Source organism: Sus scrofa, chromosome 13 (genome assembly GCF_054392235.1).
Source record: "Sus scrofa isolate SSC_HxYL_T2T_F1_AM1 chromosome 13, Sscrofa_HxYL_maternal_Yorkshire_Landrace_v2.0, whole genome shotgun sequence".
Lineage (NCBI taxonomy): Eukaryota > Metazoa > Chordata > Mammalia > Artiodactyla > Suidae > Sus > Sus scrofa.
In genome coordinates this window covers 105078096-105099325 of record NC_139395.1, presented here as the reverse complement: position 1 = coordinate 105099325, position 21230 = coordinate 105078096, and the positions used below count along the sequence as shown (strand labels likewise).

At 39.0% G+C, this 21230-nt stretch overlaps 1 long non-coding RNA gene across 3 annotated transcripts in view; it reads left to right on the top strand.

Moving 5' to 3' along the window:
• LOC102163150 (uncharacterized) overlaps positions 1–21230 on the top strand; it is a 99370-nt gene that overhangs the window by 600 nt on the left and 77540 nt on the right. The gene's annotated exons all lie outside the window — the stretch shown is intronic.

Sequence of the window (21230 nt, the reverse complement as noted above, 5' to 3'; positions counted from 1 at the left end):
AGGTGCTACTAAGTTGTAACAGGATTTGACTATTAGTATGATTTTGATAACCCTTCTTTAGTTAACTTAATATGTTCTTTGAAGCTTCAAAGGAAATATAATTTAATTTAGAGAAAAAAATTTAAAGACTAAAACATATGATACATTCATGAATGTGGTAAAAATTATGAAGGTGATAATTTTGAGAAATATCACCAAACTATTGCTTCCTGGTTATCAGATGTTTGGGCCCTTTAAATAAAGAAGGTTAGAGCTAAGAGACCTCATCAAATCAGCTGTCCAGTTCCTATGGTTGTAGCCTAATGGGTTCTTAACCTCAGCTGGATGTCTTTGTCTTTTCAAGAGGTTGTAATGAAACACTGAAGACCAAGTGGCTTATAAACACCAGAAATTTATTGATTACAGTTCTGGAAGCTGGAAGTCTAAAATGAAGGTGCTAACATGGTTGGGTGAGGACTCTCTTCCAGAAGTTGTTTGTTTCTCTTTGTATACTTAGTGGAAGGGACAAGGGAGCTCTCTCAGGCCTCAGTTTTAAGGGCATTAATCTCATTCATGAGAACCCTGCACTTAGGACCTATTTACCATCCAAAGGCCCCACCTCTTAATACCATCACATTGGGCATTAGGATTTCAACATGTGTATTTGGGGGGGATACAAACATTTAGACCATAGCACTGGATTGGAATCATATAGGAGTTTTGATAAAGCAAATTTCTGAGCTCCACCCTCCAAAAATTACAATTGGTCTCCTTTAGGGTTCAAGTGTTCCTACTTTTAAAAAGCTTTACAGGAGTTCTCATCGTGGCTCAGTGGTTAACAAACCCAAGTAGCATCCATGAGGACGAGGGTTCAATCCCTGGCCTTATTCACTGGGTTAAGGATCCAGTGTTGCCGTGAGCTCTGGTGTAGGTTGCAAACGTGGTTAACATTCTCCATTGCTGTGGCTCTGGCATAGGCCAGTGGCTTCAGCTCTGAGTCAGCCCCTAGCTGGGACCTACATATGCCGCGGGTACAGCCCTAAAAAGAAAAAAAGACAAAGAAATAAATAAAAACTTTACAGACTATTTTAGTGTACAGCCAAAGTAAGAACAACTGCTGAGAACTTTGTAGAATCCTTTTGAAACTGGAAGTTTAGGGGCCTCATGAGTTTGGTTTGGCTCCATTGATCTGCTTGCTCCTTCTCCAAAACATCATGTTTGTACCCACTCTCCAGTCAAAAAGAACATAAAGATGTGCTGTCTTGGCCAGAGAGTAAGGGGACAAAAGCTTTACCAGAGGTGATAAGACTCATTTTGAAAATACTACTCCTCAATTAGTGTTCTCACAATAAATTTGCAAGGATAGTTGTAAAGGCAAGAAAATCTTAATGTTAGCTTGTGATGTCTTTAACATGTGCTTTGAAAAAAAGTGTACATCGAGGCTTGGAGTATTTGAAAACATCTCTAAAAAGTCGATGTCCTTTTTGTTATTATTTTCTTGGTGATATATTAACCTGAGGGTGTTCAGCTTAAAAATTCAGATGTTCGTCTCTTCCACATTTTAGCTAGGTGTTTAAAGATGGGTATAGTCCCTGAGAGGCCAGAGCTTTTATGGTTTCGAAATGTAATCATTGTCAAATTCACTTGAAAAGTCATATATTTATACATGGGTGCCTTTCTACTGCTTTTGGCATTTACGAAATTAGGTATCTTACTCTCCACTAGTCAACAGTAAAATCAATATAATTTAGGGGGTTGCTAATCTTCTTATTCCATATTTTCTCCCCATGAAATTATGCTTGTACCTTTGGTCTTCTTTCTGTGTTCTCAGAGTGTTGACATTTTTAATCTAACTACCTTGTATATAAATGAAGGTTAACCAAGGTGCTTTGAGTTCCTGTGTAGGAGCTGTTTAAAAATGATTAAAGAAGACAATTTAGGTGATAGAAACTTTATTTAATACTTCATGAAGTGGACAGTCCTCTTTTTAGAACTGCAAAATGGGGTGGAAGGCAGGAGGCTTTTATAGGACAAAGAATAAAGGGTAAGGAGTTCTCGTTGTAGCTCTTAGGTTATGAACTGGACTAGTATCAATGAGGATATGGGTTCAATCCCTGGCCTCACTTAGTGGGTTAAGGATCTGGCCATGAGCTGTGGTGTAGGTCACAGACTCGGTTCACATCCTGTGTTGCTGTGGGTGTGGTGTAGGCCTGCAGGTGCAGCTCCAATTCATCGCCCAGCCTGGGAACTTATATATGCTGCAGGTGGGGCCCTAAAAAGAAAGAAAAAGAATAAAGAGTAAAAATAGAAAAATAGAAAATATACGATTGGCTGGGGCCACGTGGTCAACCCCGTTTGGAATGAAAAGGCTCAGAGTTCGCTTTGTGTTTGAGGATTGGCTGACTGGATATATTTTGTATCTGGTCAAGTAGAGCATTTATAGGGACGTAAAAGTTATCTGAGTTTCCATTTGCTGACATGGCACTCCAGGCAGGAGTGGCTCCAAAGTCTTGAAAGTTATTTCAATAGAACTAAAGTTGAAATGCCAAGAAAGGAAGAAACCTAGACAAAGGATTGAATGAAACTTTTGAAAGTCTGAAAGGTGTCTGGTGGGCTAGGGAGGTTCACATAAAGGCTCTGGTGTTAGACTGGGAATGGATGGTTTATTGAAGATGAACCACCACCTTTTGTTCCACTTCCCAACCTGCTCATGTTTTTTATTCAAAATTTTATTCAAGTCAGGCCAGAAGGCAAGACCTTTGTCCCCAGCTAGAAAGTCCTTATGAGAATAAGGCTGATACTCAGTCTCAGAAGGACTAAACTTCTATTGGGGATTGTAAAAAACAAGACATTTTGGAAGGATAGACGTCCTTCAGAGGGTGTCAAGAAATTTTTCTCCTGGTGTACTCTCGTATAACCTGGAATACCTCTAACACAGCAAATAAGACCCTGTTTCACATTTTTTCCCCCTCTCCTTGTCCTCCTGACCACCACTGCTCCTCATGCCATCCCCTGGCCCAAACTTGGCCTGACCTGACTAAAGTACCATCAATACCTGACTGCTCTACCTGGACCTCTTTTCCAGGAGCCCACACCCTTTGTGTGGTCCTCAAAATTTAGATCTTTATTACAAACCATTAACACTGAAACATTTTTGATAGTCCAGAATCATATCTGTCACTTTTCACTCTTACAGTCCACATTGAAGAAAAGTTTTACCTGAAAGTTTTGCTTTAAGACTTAAAAATATAGGAAGATAACTCATAACCCAGATCAAATGTATTCCCTGATGCAAGCTTAAGTCTATGTATGGTTTTTTACCATGGACATTGAAACTAACAAATAGTATAACTATAGAACATCAAACAGTATTCCTACTACAGAAGTACCAGAAGGGTATATTATATGTATTAACTTTTTTCAAGTTGTAAAGAAAGTGTTTGAACTTGGCCTCATTTGAAGTGTGCTGGCACGTAAACAGGAGACTTCATTCCAGAGAAAAACCATTCATTGAACCTGCTAACTAGCCAAATTGTGCTGTGTGTGTGTGTTTCTAATAGACTGTTACTTATATTCTGGTTTTGCTTTTTGACAGTGTCCATTTAAATGCAGGTCTTAACCAGATGTTTTTAGATAAAATATTTATTTGCTACTCACCAAAGACAGTATTGCTGGAAATTCAGCATGGAAAGTGATAGCATAGAGGGGCTGAAGAGTAAGGCCTGACACATTTCTCTTTAACCTATCAGTTCTGATGGCTTTATGGTTAGGTTTGTGTGCATATTTAAAAAAAAAAAATGAGAAAATCATACAAACAATTACCTGTCAAATTATTTTTTTTAATTTAACATTAGAGGTGATAGCCCTAACAAAATGAATTTTTTCCTTTCAATTTATTTATTTATTTATTTTTGCCACCCCCCCCCTCACCCCCCCGGGGAGGGAGGGGAGGGCATATAGAAGTTCCCAGGCTAAGGGTCAAATCAGAGCTACAACTGCCGACCTACACCACAGCCACGCTAGATCCAAGCTACGTCTGCAACCTATGGCACAGTTTGCAGCAATACAGGATCCTTAATCCACTGAGTGAGGCCAGGGATTGAACCCACGTCCTCTTGTATACTAGCTGAGTTTGTTACTGCTGACCCACAACGCGAACTCCCTTTTCCTTTCTATTTAAAAGCACTTTCTCCTAGTTGAAGTTTAATGCTTACAGTGACCACAAGGGATGCCTTTGTTTGCATCCATGTAACCTGCCTTCATTTAAGTTCAATGTTATAGTCCTGGAAGGCGTTTCATTTATTTAGTTGCCTTTGGTCAAAATGGTTCCTGGGCACTTTAGAGGAATATTGATCACTCAGCCACTAAACTATTTGCAGAAATCAGATGAAACCAATTATTCCTTTCATAAAAATCCTTTCAGTGATGGTTAAAAGGGTTTTATTTACACCTGCCAATACTGCCTTTTATATCTATGTTTTACTCTCAGCAGAGTGTATCTTCACTCTATCATATATTTAAATAGCATAGGTCACAGTGATTACAGAAAAGCGCATGAGGGAATGTGTAACTCCCATGGGGGACAATTTCAGTTGCTTTTTGAAGTAGTCATTAGAGCTGTTCTCAAATATTCCAGCTTTCCCTTCTTATAGACTCACTGTAGGATTGTACTTCCCTGCCACTTGAAGTTGGGAGTGGTCAGGAGACTTGTTCATGGATGGGTGTGGAAGCTATGTATGTCACTTCCACATTGAAGCTTTAAGAGTCAGCATGTGCCTTTCCATATTCTCTCTCCCCATGAGCAGTCTCAGTTCAGAGACTGGCTTTCCCTTCAGCCTGAGTCCCAGACAGAGGACAATGAAGAGGTAGAACAAAGTTGCTGTTGACATTTGATAGACATGTGGCATAATTATAAACCTTAGCTGTTTTAAACTACCAAGATTGAGGGGCTGTTATGGGAGCATAACTTACACTCTCCTATTTCACCTTTTTTTTTAAGTCTCAAGGAGAAACTATAAGTGCCAATTAAAAGGGAATTTTGTTTTGGAGCCACAAGAATCAGATGAGAACATTAGTTCTTATCTAAATGGAGCTATTAATTAAAGTTCTGTATTTATGTAATGATTGACCCAGTTGTTTCTTCCCCTTAGTAAGATTTTCATTTTTTTTCTTTTTCTTTTTCTTTTTTTGGTCTTTTTAGGGCCACACCTGAGGCATATGGAGGTTCCCAGCTAGGAGTTGAATCAGAGCTGTAACCTCCGGCCTAAGCCACAGCCACAGCAATGCCAGATCTGAGCCTCATCTTCGAACTACATACACCACAGCTCACAGCAATGCTGGATCCTTAACCCACTGGGTGAGGCCAAGGATTGAACCTTTGACCTCATGGGTACTAGTCAGATTCGTTTCCACTGAGCCACTACTCTGTATTTTCATTCTTAAGTGAAGGTGAAATCATGGGATTTGGGGACACACACTGTCATAGCTAATTTCATTTCAATTTTTTTATGCCAATTTTATTACTAAAGAATAAGTGTCCCTAAGTAAGTAACGTCATTTTTCTTGGCTTCAGTTTCCCTACTATGGAGAAGGAGGATTTTGGTGGAGACTCACTAGATGATCACCAAGGTGTCTTGTAGCAATAACATTCTGTGCTTAATGCACAGTTCATAGCAATCAATAAGAAAATTAAGTGGGGAAACGAACTCAAATCTTTTAGCTTTTCTAATTTCTGAAAAGTGTTATTAAAGCTTAAAGTAATTTTTCTGTGAGACTGTATCTTATGAGAGAGAGGCCTAAAGTGAAAGAAAGAGGATTTTCAAAGAAATGAAAATGTTGGAAATTTTTGTGTTTTGTACTTTTTTTTTTTTTTTTTTGTCTTTTGTGGAGCCACACCTGTGGTTCCCAGGCTAGGGGTTGAATTGGAGCTGTGGCCACCGGCCTATGCCAGAGCCACAGCAATGCTGGATCCGAGCCTCATCTGTGACCTACACCATAGCTCACAGCAACACCAGATCCTTAACCCACTGAGTGTGGCCAGGGATCAAACCCGCCATCTCGTGGTTTCTAGTCGGATTTGTTAACCACTGAGCCATGATGGGAACTCCTGTACTTTTTATATTTTTGGTTTTTGTTTGCATTTTTAGTGAGTGTTTGATTGAAGTATAATCTACAGCTAGGAAAATGCACAAGTCATAAGTGAAGAGCTTGGTGAATTTTCACAAAATGAACACGCTTTTTTTGGAAGTATAGTTAATTTACAATGTTGTGTTAGTGATTTAGTTTTTTATATATATAAATTCTTTTTTCAGATTCTTTTCTATTAATTGCTATTATAAGATATTAAATATAGTTCCCTGTGCTATACAATAGGTTCTTATTGGTTATCTATTTCATATAGTAATGTGCATATGTTAATCCCAAACTTCTACTTTATCCTCCCATGTTCCCCTTTGATAATCTTTTTTTTTTTTTTTTGGTCTTTTTGCCTTTTCTAGGGCCTCTTCCCCGGCATATGGAGGTTCCCAGGCTAGGGGTCTAATTGGAGCTGTAGCTGCCAGCCTAAGCCACAGCCACAGCAACTCAGGATCCGAGCCCAGGTCTGTGACCTACACCACAGCTCAGGCAATGCCAGATCCTTAATCCACTGAGCAAGGCCAGGGATCGAACCCACAACCTCATGGTTCCTAGTCAGGTTCGTTAACCACTGCGCCACAACGGGAACTCCCCCTTTGATAATCTTAAATTTTCTGTGTCTGTGTGTCTGTTTCTGTTTGGCAAATAAGTTAATATGTATCATTTTTTTAGATTTCACATATAAGTCTTTTGCTTTATTTAATATGATAATCTCTAGGTCCATCCATGTTGCTGAAAATGGCATTATTTCATTTTACTCAGCCATAAAATATATATAATATATATATACACACACAATAAAGTAGTAAAATACGTATACCACATCTTCTTTATCCATTCATACGTTGATGGACATTAAGATTGCTTCCATGTTTTGGCTATTGTAAATAATGCTGCTGTGAACACTGGAGTGCATGTGTCTTTTCAAATTGTGGCTTTGTCCATATATGTGCCCAGGAGTGGGATTGCAGGATCATATATAACTCTTTTAGTTTTTTAAGGAACCTCCATACTGTTCTCCACAAAATAAATATACCCTTGTAATCACCCCCCAGAAACCCTCCCTTGTCACAGGGCAACCACCCTCCCAACTTCCATTAGGCTGACTTCTAATGGCAGAGATTAGTTTTGCTGCTTTTTAATGTCATTGAAAAGCATCACATGTACTCTTCTGTACCTTTCCTCTTTGGTTAAATGGTGGATTCATCCGTGTGTGTCTTTGCATGAAGTTTCAGTCTGTTCATTCTGATTGCTCTGTAGTGTTCTATCTACTGTGTAGATTTACCACAGTCCATCTACTACACTGCTATGGGCACTGGGATGTTTCCAGGTTTGGGCTAATATTAATAGTGGACTTTTTTTAAAACTTATCAAAGTATAGTTGATTTACAAGGCTGTGATAATTTCTGCTGTACAACGAAGTGATTCAGTCATACATATACACATATTCATTCTCTTTCAGATTCTTTTTCCACATAGATTATCACAGAATATTGGTTAAAGTTCTCTGTGCTGTACAGCATGTCCCCATTCCTTATACCTCAGTGTGTGTAGGCCAATCCTAAACCCCTAGTCCATCCCCCACATGCCAGCCTGTCCCCTTTGGTAACCATAAGTTTTTCAAAGTCTGTGAATCAGTTTCTGTTCTGCAAATAGTGGACATTCTAATGCATAACTTTGGGTTGATACTATTCCCTTCTATTTTCAAGTTTAGGGTTCAAGAGGTAGACATCCTTAGACTTAAATAGGAGTATCTAGCTCTGTTGTAGAAGATTATATTTTGGTGCATCACACTAGGGATGGAGGGGAGTAAGCAATTCTGGAGTCCCAGGTAGGAGTAGGGAGAGGAGTGAGGAGGGAGCTGAAGTTCTGTGGAACTAAAAGACTGAGTGCAACTGAGTTCTACTCTTCCCAGAAGGAATGCCATGTCCCTTTAGTTTAATCGTTTAAACCATCAGGCAGTGATACCATGTGGAATTCCCTAAAAAGCATTTTCTGAAGCAGCATTGTTGTGTCAAAGTAGGAAGTCAGCAAAAATGGTAGATGCTTAGAAGGAAAATATTTTTTCTAGGCTTGCTGTTCAAAATTGAAGGAATCTTGTAAACAAACACAGTATGTCACATACTAAATAAAAATTCATTAAAATTCATAAGGGAGAGGGAGAATGTAAGCAGTTGCTAATTCACCTGATCCATTTTTGATCTCGAAACTTGTAGCCTTCCCTACCCCCCCCACCCCAATCCAGTTTGGAGTATAATCATATTAAAAAACGGTAGTTGTTCCTTAAGTATGACTTCTTATTTTCTCCATAAAACCATGGAGTTATGAGAGAATAAATAAAAGGCAGCATTTCTATAAGCTTGTCAGTTCAAATGTCATACTTGTTTTCATTCCTGAAACTTGGGGCTTTTTTTTGGGGGGGGGGGTCATCCCAGAATGCCAAAGCCTTCTGCTTTGCAACCCATCCCATTTCAGAGTGTATTTACAGCTCCTTTTTTAGTCCTGTTTTCTTTATGCATGCTTTGATGAGTTGATCCACTAGCTATTGGCCAAAAGAAAGCAATGGTTTAATTAAATTAATGTAGCTTATCAAGTACTTTATGTACAGTTTCTCTAATCCTCTCTACTTTGAGCACTATGATCTCTGTTTTTCACAGGGGAAACTGAGGCTTACTAAGGTTAAGACCTATGGCTTAAAAGATGCAAGGTCCAGATTTGTATTCTCAACCCAAGGCTGTAGAGATTTAACAAATTGTGTGTGGTATCCCTTAGAACATTGATTTCTATCTGCAGGCTATTTTGCCCCCCTCCCAGGGACATTTGGCAATGTTTGGAGACAACTAGGCAACTGGAGGGAGGGGGATACTATTAGCATCTAGTGGGTGTGTAGGCCAGGGATACTGCTAAACATCTTCCAGTGTATAGGACAGCCTCACCACAAACAGTTATCTGGCCTCATATGTCAGTAATGCTGAAGTTGAGAAACCGGTCTTACAGGGGTTTTGTGCATCATAATGGTGTGCTTATTACCCTTAAAAAAGTGATAAATTGCATTTGGAGGGGGCAACAGGGGATAGTTGAAAATACGTAAGAATCAGAAGATCTGTGTTCTGGTTCCAGGTCCACTGTTAACTAGCCTCATAGCTTTATGAAAATAGACTCTCTAAACCTTAGTTACCCCATGAGTAAATGGTGAAAATAGTATCTATCTCATCTATTTATTTATTAATCCATCAAATTTTTATTTATTACCCTATGTGCCAGGCACTGAATCAGACACTGTGTTAGACACTGTGTTAGGCAGCAGAGAAAAAATGGGCACCATCCCATAACTTAGTGGGAAACAGGGATAATAACAATGAGGTGCTCTGGTAACCTAGAGAAGGGATACATTATCTTGTCCTGGGTAGTCAGAGAAGCGGTGTGTGAGCGGACCACTGGTAAATAAGATGTTAGGCAAAAAGGAACGGAAGAAAGCACAGTGTTTGCAAAAGCCCAGAAGTAAGAAAATGCATGAGACAATCAAGAATTTGAGAAATGTACACTATGACTAAAGTATAGGATTCAGAGGAAAGGAGTTCCCTGTTGGCCTAGCAGTTAGGGATTGGGCATTGTTACTGCTGTGGCTTAGGTTCAGTCCCTGGCCCAGGAACTTCCACATGGCATGGTTGTGGGGGAAAAAAAAATTTTTTTTTAAAGGAAGAAGGATAAATGCCAAGGGTGGAAGTCTGAGGTTACCTCTTAGAGGATTTTGTGGGCCAGGCTAAGGAACAAAATGATCAGGCTAGGGTGGGGGTGGGGAGTGAAAGGTTGTTTTTTTTTTAATTAATTAATTAATTTTGTCTTTTTTAGGGCTGTACCTAGGACATATGAAGGTTCCCAGGCTTAGGGGTCAGATCAGAGCTATAGCTCCTAGCCTGTGCCTCAGCCACAGCAATGTGGAATCTGAGCTGCCTCTGTGACGTACACCACAGCTCATGGCAATGCCAGATCCCTGACCCACTGAGCGAGGCCAGGGATCAAACCCACACCCTCATGGATACTAGTTGGATGTGTTTTCTCTGAGCCACAGTGGGAACTCCTGAAAGGTTTTAAAAGCAAAGAGATGATATCAGACTTGAGTTTTAGGAAGATCATTCAGGCGGCAGGGTGAAAAATGGATTCTGCTGCTAGGGACTGGGAGACCAGGTGAAGTGTGCAGCTGCTGTCCCAGTAAGTGTATGTGGTTGCCTCAGCTGGGGTAGATGCAGTGGGATTGACTGAATGTGTTTAAGAGAAGATCAACCAATTCCTGCCACTGAGGGGTTGACAAGATATCCCTGTCTTAGTGCAGCAAAGCTTTCAGAGCAAGGCATGACTGCCCCTGCTATGCTTAGAAGTTGGAACCATCCGCCAGATTCCATGAGGACCTGTGTCTTTGTCTCTTTAATGTGAAGTCTTCGTGGTATCTGATTGGCAGGGCCTAGGTCGCACGTCTGCACTCAAACTACAAAGGATGTTAGGAAAGTGAGTATTTGGCTTCTCCCTGGGGAGAAAGCCCTAATCTTAGGAAGGATGTTTAAGAAAGAAAGATAAATGTGCCCTCTAATAACAGTGAAAAGTGATTTGTTAGAGTCTGTTTAAAAGCAAACTTGAAAATACCTTTCAAATTAAAAAGATTTTTCCTCTTTCAAATTCTACTTCTCAGAATCTATTCCATAGAAGTAAAATAACTCATACAGAGCATATCCACAGAGAAAATAAAAGCAACAATTTTTGCTTTTCTTTGTGGCAAAAACTTTGTAACAAAATGAATGTCTTTTAACTAAGAAAGAAGTACTACACTTAGGCCATTAAATTTAAAAATGCCATTACATATATAGTAAATAAAAAGAACTGAGAGCTAAACCAGCTGGAACTGGGACTTTGCGAAAGACTGAGAGGGACATGCTAGGGCTACCTCAAGTAGTAACCTCTTCATATATCACATAAATCTTGATTCCTACTGTCTTCCAAGGAACGAGAGAAGAGTTTTTCCTTAGTTCCACTGACTTGTTCTTCCTCCTCCTTCTTCAACACCTCCAGATTCCAATCACTGAATATTGTGCTCATAATAGTAGCTTGACTCAGGAATGAAGTGACTACTGATAACCTCAGAGGATACTGAGCTTCACGTTACAGAGCTTCCCATAAATGTCTGACTCCTGATCTTAGATTGACCTTACATCACCTTTGAGCCAGGTGATTCTCTGTGACCTGTCTGTGAGGAAGTGAGTTCCTCACAATTAAGCCCCTGAAACAAATCCCTGAGTCTGAGCTGAAACTCCTGCCTACAATTCCTTGACTTCCTATGTAACAACATGGTTATAACAGTTTTGTGTTCTTAATATTCTTGGGCTGCTGTAACAAAATACCAAAGAATGTCTGGCTTAAACAATGGAAATACATTTTTTCACAGTTACAAGTCCAAGACCAAGGAGCCAGCAAACTTGGTTCCTGGTGAGGACACTCTTCCAGGCTTGCAGATAGCTGCTTCTCACTGTGTCCTCACATGGTAGAGAGAGGGAGCTCTGGTGTTTCTTTCTCTAGTGATAAGAGAAGTAGATCCATCCTCATGACTTCATCTAAATCTCCCAAAGTCCCACCTTTAAATACCATCATGAGAGGAGTTAGGACTTTCACATGTGAATTTTAGGGGGACACAAAATTCAGGTCCTAGCATGGCCTCTGAATATCATCAAGAAGGCAGCCTTTGGGGTCAGACTGAATCCTAGTTTTGCCACTTACCAGCCATGTGACCTTGAGCAAGTTAGTCTTTCTGTGCCCCAGTCTCCTCATCTCTAAAATGGGTTAGGAACAGTATTAATTTCATGAGGATAAATTAGTTAATACATATAATATGGCTATAGAGCAGTGCCTTATATGTACAAAGAACTCAAAAATGTGATTATGATCATGTCCTTCGCAATCCAGGTGTATTAAATTAGTATCTTTCCCAAGTACTCAACCCCAGCAGCTAAGTACCCCAGCAGCTTTCTTTCTATCCCAGAAAGATACTTTGGTTTAAAAACAAAACAAAGCTGTTTTTATTACAAATGCCATATTACAGTAATGGGGATTCATAAAGGACATGGATAAACTTTTTGGGAGTGGGAGAGGGAAGGAGGGATTTCACCAGCTCTCTAAATCCCCAGTTTGGGAATAGCATGGAGGGTGCTCTATCTCAGTACTGTTCTGTACTTGCAATGTTGCTATTTTCAATTTTCTAAAGCTCTATTTAACCATTGTAATTTGTGGCTTTCTTCAAAGCTAAGTATAGAGCAAAACATAATGATGCAAACCAGCTCATGCTGAGCTGAAATGAGTAGTGTTCACTCACCAGATTCTCTTGCGAGCTTTAATAACTTCTTAATTTCTCTGTTATTTTCCAATATTGTATACCTGTTCCAGAAGTACTTATTTTGTCTTTCCTAAACTGGCTTTCCTCCCTGGGAAAAAGACCAAATTATTCTGCTTCTGTCCTCCTGCCACACCTCTGTTTTTTGGTTTTCAACTCCCATTCTGGGTTTATAACCAATTTAGCAGTTGTTGATCACGGTAAGAGGCTATAATTGAGTCAGCACTAGAGATGGAATGTCCTGTCAGAACATTTTATTAGAGGGAAACCATTTCTAGGGCCAAGGGAAAGAAAATGAGCAGGACAGTCCATATGCATTGTGCTTGGTTGCGAAGTAATAGAGTGGGTTTCACATAGAGTTGCTTGGGTCATTTTCTTTGACTCCATAACATGCTCTTCCCTTTTTTGTTTGTTGTTTTAAAGTTTCAGATTAGCCTCTAACAGAAGGCAAAAAAGTTCCCTGTCTGGTTTGAGTTATGAACACTGTGTTTAGGTTGTAAGTACTCAGAAAGAGCTCAGCATGTCGCAGAAACTCAGAAAACATGATTTCAAGTCTGTTGCAGAAAGAAAGTGCCGTACTTGAAAAAGACACTGGGTTGGTCAGTGGTTACCATATAGCTGCTTTTACACATTATATGTTTCTATGTCTGTTTCTATATTTGGATTCCTGCCAAAAGAAGAAGTCTGGACATTTCACAGTAGTGTAAGAAAGGTGAGGAACTGGAGCTGAAGTTTAGGATGGAAGGGGCAGGAGAGAACTGTCTCCTTGCTGGAATGTGAGGGGCCCTGAGGTGCTTTCAAGAAAAGTCTTGAGTTGGCCTTTTATCCTAATTCCCACTGGATTCAGTTGCCTACAATTCTTTGAGTGCTCTGTGTTCTTCGACACCACCAAGCCTTTGTTTTCTCTGCCTGAAGCATCTCTTCCCACAGATGCACTCACTGCCCCCACCCAGACCCCATTCAAATGATGCCAAATCTTCTCCCATCTAGAATTAATCTCCTCCTCTTCATTCCCATAGCTCTGTGTTCATGCCTATCTTATTTATCACACTCCAGTGTCTATGCTTCTAAAATCAGACCCAGAGTAACGGATTTGAGTAGAAGAATTTATTTGGGAAGAGATCTCAGGAAGCACTAAGAGGGAGTAAGAAGTGAGACCAAGAAGGGAGAAAACCCAATAAAGGGTGTTTTAATGAGCAGGTTACTACTGTGAGCATCTGAGCTAAACCCTATGGGGACCCCCCTGAGAGTCTGAGTGGCACATGCTCAAAAGTGTCCTACTGAAGGGCAAGGAACTGCCACCCTCACTGGATGTGAGTTGTTTTGGAGATGTTATTTCTCTGACAGTTCCAGTCTGCCTCCAAAGTCCTGAGTTACTCCAAGGCTAAAGAATGCCTTTATGTAGAGAGATGGTGGGAGCCATAACTCCTGCTGTCCATAGTGAAAGACAGGAGGCTGGGGGAGGATAAGGACCTGACAAGGACAGCCTGCTCCATGATTGACAGTTGTGTAAGATTTACTCATCTTTATATATCCAAAATATCCAATATGCACCCTTCCTCCTAAAAGGTGCTTAATCACTGTTATATCAATAAGGTTAATTAAAATTTCATGTACCTGATTAACCAATGATACATTTAACTAATATGTCTTAAAATACTGTGTGCCAGAGAGTAATCAGTCAGGCCTTGTCCCTGCCCTTGGGGAGTTAACAATTCCACAGAAAAGACAGGCAACAAATAGTTACAGTGAGGGTGATGAGTATATTGACTGGCATCATTAGTGTAATTATCACTCACTGGTACCACCTCTATTACCCATTGGTTAAAAAAAAAAAAAATAACCTATCATGTGAGTCTCAGCAGGTTAGTTTTGTTTTTTAAGGCCTCACCTGGAGCATATGGAAGTTCCCTGGCTAGGGGTCAAATTGGAGTTGTGGCCACCAGCCTAAGCCACAGCCACATCAATGCCAGATAGGAGCAGAGTCTTCAGCCTACACTGCAGCTCACGGCAATGCCAGATCCTTTAACCCACTGGGTGAGGCCAGGGATTAAACCCAAGTTCTCATGGATACTAGTTGGGTTTGTTACCACTGAGCCACAGTGGGAACTCCAGATTTTTATCTTCTAAGAAAGGAGAGTTTATTTTTCAGATGCGGGGGAAGGAACAGAGGATAACTCTGATGAAGTTTTTCAGTGTGATTTCATATTCTTAGTTGATGAACTTGTATTTGAAATAGACATGAAAAGACATGATAAATGGAAATATAGAAATACAATTTCCTGATTCCTTCCCATTTCTTTTTTTACTTAAAAAATGATCTGTTAAAATAACTAAGTAGATTCTCAATTCAAGAAACCAGAGGAAAATAGTATTTTCTTGCCTTACCTGATAAATAATACTCAATGAATGCTAAAAAGAATCTCAGAAATGAATTGAAAACTATGTCCACACAAAAACCTGTGTTTTATAGCAGCTTTGTTCATAACTGCCCAAACTTGGAAGCAGCCAAGATGTCTTTCAGTAGGTCGATGAGTATAAAACTGTGGTATATCCAGATAATGAAATACTATTCAGCACTAAAATGAAATGAACTTATCAAGTCATGAAATAACAAGGTGGAAACTTAAACAGATATTGCTAAGTGAAAGAAGTTCATGTGATAAGCCTACACACTGTGTGATTCCAACTATATGATTTTCTGGAAAAGGTAAAACTATGGACAGTAAACAAACAAAAAAAACAGTGTTTGCCAGGGGTTGTGAGGAGGGAGAGATGAATAGGAGGAGCACAGAGGACTTTTAGGACAGTAAAATATTTCTGTATGGTACAGCAATGATAGAATTAGATATATGTTATTATATATTTGTCAAAACCCATAGAATGTACAACCTCAAGAGTGAACCCTAATGTAAACCATGGTTGTTAAGTGACAACAGTGTGTCAGTGTAGGTTCACTGATTGCAACAAATGTAACACTACGGTTTGGAATGTTGAGGATGGGGCAGAGGGTTATGTATTCGTGGGGACAGGGGGTTTATGGGAACTCTCTGTACCTTCTGCTCAATTTTGCTGTGAACCTAAAACTGCTCTAAAAAACAAATTTTATTAATTAAAAATGATTGAATTGTTAGAAGTACAAACCTGTGTTTTGCCAAATTAAAAAAAAAACAACCTTTTTTTTGACTCATGGTACAACTAATTAACTTTTGGGTGACATAATTTGACATGAAAATTCATGGTGCCTTTTTACATTTATATTTAAACTAAATATAATTCAATAAAGTACTTATTATGGATTCTACTGCCACTCACTTTGACAAGTACTATTGAGAAATATTAATCTTAAAATACATAGATCAGAGATGCTAGATCATCTTTATTCATGAAATTATGTTCCCGAAACAGTCTGGATTTCATTTATACAGTTTGTGCTTCCCTGCATCTCATTCCCGCATTTGTATTCTCTGCCTCCCTTCATAACCATACTGAGCGCTCCACATAATGGGACCTGATTTTCAGTATACATTTAGAGAACAGTCGTAAGTTGCTTTGGATTTTCAGCTTAGAGTATATATTGGTGAATAATTGTTAAACTATTTATATATTATTCTAAATACAGATGATAACTGTTTTACCAGTCTTTATGTACCAACAAAAGAAATTTTATCCACAGGGAGATTAGGCAACTGAATGATCATCTTATGTCAGACTCCATAAGAATAAAAGTAGGTAACAAATTTGGGGCTGGTTCTTCCCTGACTTCTCCTTAGATTCAGAGAACACATCATTAGTGCTAAGGCCTTCTTCTGTAACTTACCCTAAATAAGACACACATGTTTTTAAGTGGGGTCACCAAGACTTTTGTTTTTGTTTATCTTTTCTCTCATTACTTTGTCTTTTATGAGCATGCATTAAGGATGTAATGAAAATCTTTTTAAGGGGCAGGATTTTTATTTGTTTACTAGAAAAGCTTCTGAATGAGAGATTTCACTTAGGAATTCTTAACCACTTTTGTTCAGTGCTTCCCTTTGGCAGTCTGTGTAAGGCCATGGACATCTTCTCAGTTAGATCTGGGAGAAGAAATGTTTACTAATTTGAATAGAATGTAAGCCTGAGGTCACACTCTAAAGTGAGGGCAATGAATGAATGAATGAACGACTGAATGAATGAACAACTGAATGAATGAGTGCACAAACGAAGGAAAGGAAACTGGTAAAGGATTTTCCTGATGCTCTTAAAAAGCTTCCAGTGGACTCCTTCCGGCTTTGTTACAGATGCTTTTGTGGCTAGCCAAGCTTATCTTTTTCATCATAGGAGCATTCCAGTCAAGACATTTTAAATATGTAAGGTCTCCATTTTCCATAAGTCTGCTGTAATTTGCAGACATTCACAGAAAAGAGGTTAGACCCTGACAGATGACATTGCTCCAAATGCCTTACTCCCCCTAGGAGCATCATCAAAGACCCTGCCAGGGCCTTGTGTCTTAAGTACATTAGAATGACCTGGCCCTGGAATTCGGTGGGCCCCCAGGGCATCTGGGGGCAAGACAGGAATTCACAATGAGAAAGGTACTTGTGGTGTGTGTTGGAGATCCTTTCAATTAAAGCTTTTAACATTTTTCACAAGCAACCCCCTAGGGATTCAGTCTTTCGCATCACCAACTTTGATGAATGGCAGGTTAATGTAGCAAATGATTCACCCGTCTCACTTTGCAAATACCATCAAACTCAGATACTCTGCCTTCTTCAGAAAGCTCCCTCCTATGTCCCTGACAGGGACATGGATCAAAAAGCTTTAAGAAGTGTTGGTTTTACTTAAATAAGTGCAAGAATGCTGTTTTCAGCAGAAATTATTCCTGTTGCTTGTTTTTGTCAGAAAATCTTCATTCATCTTGTGGTCTCTTCATAAACTGGGCAGCAACCTCATATCAGGAGAAGAACAGCCCTGTTCACATCCTAGCTCAGCAACTTATTGCATGATTTTAGGCAAATCGCTTAACTTCTGAAAGCCCCTTTTCCCTCATCTCTGCAATGGGGTGAAATAGCCAGCTCATAGTGTTCATTTTGATTCAAAGAAGGGTCCTAGTCACTATTATTCATAAGTCTAACTAACTATAAGGAGCTGTATGTATGTATGGAGTTAGCTATGTATGTATGTATGTACATATTTATCTATATATACATATACATAAACTAATATTTAAGAACTGAAAAAAAGTTGCATACAGAAATTGCAGATTTCCAGTTTCTCTTGAAAGTAAAGTCAGCAGATCTGGCAACATTAGGCTGTGTGGCAACTGCTCCCTGAGCAGTGGCAAGTACTCATTTGCGCCATTTTCTATCTGGGCCTCCACTCCTACCACATCCTCTACCACAGGTCTTAGGGCAAGAATTCTTCAGAAAGGCAAAAGCAAACTCCAGTTTAAATAGATTGGGGCTAGGTATTTACTTTCAGTGATGGACTTCCTTTGTCTCTCAGTTTGTGGGGTAAACTTAGAAGAGAGGGATTCAGAGGAGATGAGTCAGTTCTTTAAGAATTATTTCTGGCCTAACCCTGTTCAAGAAGGCCCTCTGCCTTTCTCCATAGTTGCCCAGCTGAGCAGATGATATTGCTGGAGGTGAGGATGAAGCACTGGGGCCAAGGGCATATTTCAGCTATCATTGCTTCTCCACCAGGGCAGCTCCATTTTTAGGGAGTGTGTTGATAACTTATGAAACTTTTTGTTTTGTTTGTCACATGATTGGAGGGTACCTCTTGCATTGTGTGAACAGGTCCAAGATAGTGGATGGCCCACAATGTGCAATAAGGAATTTTCTATAATTCCCCCCCCCCCATTTTTTAGTGTTCTGCCAGATACTCTTATATGTGAAAAACTTATCTGAAGCTAGAACCCAGCTCCATTATACACACAAATGCTCAGTGTTCTCTAACACCTTTCATCAACAAGCACCTAATTTTCTAGGAGTTAAGGTACTGTGTAAATTGAGGGAAGAGTATCCCTTTTCTTTTTTGTTATTCAGAAATTTACCAAGAATTGGTCTCCATTTCAGGAAGTACCTGAAAGCATCACTGTTCAGTGTGTTTGGGGTGACAGTTCAACCAAGTCAGTCTACCAGTGTAGATGCCTAATTCAGGGTGTTTTTACCTATAGTGGAAAATGTCTGATTACTTCATTAAGTGTAGTGTAGGGAAAAATTTGTACTTCAGTGGAAAACTGTGTGCTATCTATAGCACACCCCTCTGGGTTATCTGATTCTGATTCCATGGGAACAATTCTTTAACTCTGTAAAATGTGGATTAGTGGTAACAATGCAAGATAATTTTTGTCTGTACATATCCAAGTTCTGTCCTGTCTGGTAAAGGTTCAAATAATTTCTCTTCCCCACTACTGAAGAAACTAGTTTGCCTCCATTTGTGTATCATTTTGATATTCCTAATTTATAAATGTATCCATTCTTTGGTTTTTCTCTTGAACAGATTATAACATTTGCCTGATTCCTAATTATGAGTTTATTTCCAGTGATACATTTTGTATCTGGATGAGTCATGATTTTACCTGTCTGTTTAGTTTTTTTTAATTACCTCTAACAGTTGTCTGAGTATTTGCAAATTGAGACACATCTCTTATTGAAAGGTACTTTCCTTTTAGTTCTTTTATAATAGGGTGTTACATTTATATTTTAATTTGTAATGTCTATATTTAATTTCAGAATAGTAAAAAGGACATTCAGATGTTTGTTAGAAAAAGGCGCATAGGGTCTAAAAGTGTTGCAATCACAGATTCCACAGAAATTCTCTGAACAAACCCACATGTGTAACTGATCAACTGGGTTATTATTTTTTCCAGTCAGACAGAAAGTTCTAGAGCTCCAAGCTATTTAGAGCAACTACTAAGCCATGAATTGTTTTGGAAACTACTCTCCTTCCCCCCCAACTCCAGCTTGGTTTAGATAGGACATTTATAAAGTAGCCATTTTTGGGTACCACTGACCCGACATTTTTCCCCTGTCATCAAATGCCAAGAGTATTCCAGACAAATTGCATTGTATTAAATGAAGTCACTTTCCCTTATTCCCCCTTCCTTGACTCATATTTTTTATTTCAAGATGAGAACATCCCATAAGCGCTCATTGTCCACATCACCTCCAGGGAATCCTGATCCTGACTTGAAGCCCTGCAATAATTATTAGGTCCAACTATTGTAATACGTTTATCTGATGTCATATTTTAAATCCAGAAAGGGTGGAACTTCAGCTAAAATTTCTTTAAGGTCAGGAAGAAACAATGAAATAGCTCACTCATCTTGAACGCCATAAATTTCACCCCTAGCTGCTCACTGAGAGTGTCATCAGCTGACAGTGATGAATGAAAGAGAAAAAAGATCCACTCCTGGTTGTTTACTACTAAGATATCCTTATTTCAAGATATCACTTTTCTTTTTATTAAATAAACATTTATCTCAAAAAAAGTACAGAAGGGCTTGGCAAATAAAAATAAACTTTAGAAAATTTATAAGCCTGGTTTATATATTGCTTTATTTAGAGGATAATTCTCACATATTTTTTTTCTTCCACCTACTGAAAGGAACATGCATAATAAATGAAACTAAGCTTGGCAGGAAATCCATCAATAAGGTTGATTTAAAGTGTAGGCAGGATAGCAAATCTCCATATGGATATCAAGGGGTTTGTTCTTGTTTCAGAACCAACTGACTTCCAAATATCTGCATGTACCTCTCTGAAGAACAAACAGATAGAAGGAAATCCCAGCAAATTAAACATCCAGTCCACATCCTGGTGCTGTGTTCCCTGAGAATTCATTTTTAGGATCACTTAAAATATAGAAGCAAGGCTTAGGCTGGGCACCATCACTCATAAACTCCATGACTTTGAGTGAGATACAAAAATTTCCTGTGCCAGATATGGCTCGTTTCTAGTGTTGCCGTGGTGTAGGCTGGCAGCTGTAATTCCAATTCGACCCCTAGCCTGGTCCTAGGAACCTACATATGCCACAGGTGAGACCCTAAAAAGATGACGAAAACAACAAAATATTTCCCGAGCCTCAGTGTCCTCATCTGTAAAATAATGGCAGCGTACAGTGCTATAGAATATCACGTATCATACATATGTTTGATATGACTATATTGGAATCCATGAAAAATTCTTAATATTGTGCTGGGCATTATTATTATTATGAAATATCTAAGAAAAAGTTTAACTGTTTAGGGGTGTGTGCAGAAATATGGGAGAGTAATTTTAGAGGTTAATTATTTTTAAAGAGCAGCTCCTCCAAACAAGAGATACATAAGACAAGGCCTCAGGAAATGGTAGAAATATTTGTTTTTCAGCTTGAACAAATTTGATTCTTCTCAGAGCTTTACTGTTTTCTGACCTAAGTCCTCTTCCAAAGACTGTACTCAGGAGAACTCTGACCTATACAGGGTAAAAGACAGCTTTCTTACTGATTCTGTTGAGATTAAGTGTGTGCATAAAACATGAAAAACAAGAATATTGGGAACTGAAGGTTTCAAATGTTTTCAGTAGTAAAATATTTCCTAATCCCTTAATTTTTTAATCCACAAAATGAAGAACATTAAAGCCAGAGCACTAAGGAAAGGAAAAGAAATAAAGGGTATCTAAGTTGGAAAGAAAGAAATGAAATGATCTCTTCACAGGTGATCTTAAATGTACAAAGCCCTAAAGATTACACACACACATACACATACACACACACAAAC